General features: G+C 52.5%; 1 protein-coding gene across 1 annotated transcript in view; it reads left to right on the top strand.

Annotated features, from left to right (window-relative positions):
• The window catches only part of PLCB2 (phospholipase C beta 2), a 25,789-nt gene that overhangs the window by 22,898 nt on the left and 1,776 nt on the right, over positions 1-1,115 (top strand). The gene's annotated exons all lie outside the window — the stretch shown is intronic.

Raw genomic sequence — 1,115 nt, forward strand, 5'->3', positions numbered from 1 at the left:
TACTAGGCTTGGCGAGTCTATTCCTACTCCAGGTGGGGCCCACAGGTCTGGGGGTGGGATTGGGCTTTCTGCACTCCGAATAACTGTTCAGCTCTTTCCTGACACTCTCTAGCTTGCTGTTGCTTGCAGCAGGCAGGGTTGGTGTTCCTGGCTTCCTTTTGCAGACGAGAGTATGCAGGCCTAGAGCCACACTGCTAGTAAATGCCTTCAAGCTGGGACTTAACTCTGCTGTCAAATGCCCTTTCTGTGACACCATGAGAGAAAAGCGGCAGATCTCAGTAGGGGGATTAAAAAATGCAAAAAGTCAGAAGGGGGGGCTTCACGGTATGCACAGGTATACATCACATGCTCCGCCCAGGAGAGAGGGAAGTGGGAGTCCCTGCTTCACAGCTGGCCCCGATGCCATGTGGGCATCTCTGAAGCCTGGGAGCTGGAGAGAGGTGAGAAGCTCAGGGTGCAGAGCTATGTGCCCACTTTGCCACTCCCCCATCTGGGCCCACGGGCTTTTCTCAGAGGCAAATCCTCTTCTTGCCCATACCTTTCCCCAGGCAGAGCCTGCTGCAAAGCTTCTGGTCACTGCTTTGCCCAGGCTGAGGACACCTTTATTCTTCCCTTAATTTCCTGTCTTTCATATAAAGGGACCCCTTAAAGCAGCCCTGAGCACTAAAGGTGTTTTTCCTGCTTACGTGCCCTTGCTTCTTAGCAGCCAGATCCCACACATCCTTGAAGACCATCTCAGAAGCCCTATTCTCAGAAGACCCTAGAGTCCGCCTTTCCCCACAACTCCGTTTTCTCCTCCAGGGACTGTCTCCGTTTTGGATTTAACATACGTATTCAGCCCCCAGGCGATAAACTCGACTTTTTATGTCCCGATCTTGTTTTCCGGCTTGAGAGGGGAGGTTTCTTCCAACCAGAACCGAATTTCCGCCTCTGTATTTCCCACGGCTGGGAACACACAAAAAGTCTCAGTAAATTCTGTAGTCGATACCTGACTCATTTTTTTTTTTTCTCACAAATATCCATTCCAACCCTACACACCTTCCCACCCTCTGCAGCTCTTAGGTGCTCTGACTCCCCTCCTCCGAGGCCTGCTCCTCCCCCCCCCCCACCCCCCC

The sequence above is a fragment of the Lipotes vexillifer genome, unplaced genomic scaffold, assembly GCF_000442215.2.
Source record: "Lipotes vexillifer unplaced genomic scaffold, Lipotes_vexillifer_v1.1 scaffold408, whole genome shotgun sequence".
Taxonomy (NCBI): Eukaryota; Metazoa; Chordata; class Mammalia; order Artiodactyla; family Lipotidae; genus Lipotes; species Lipotes vexillifer.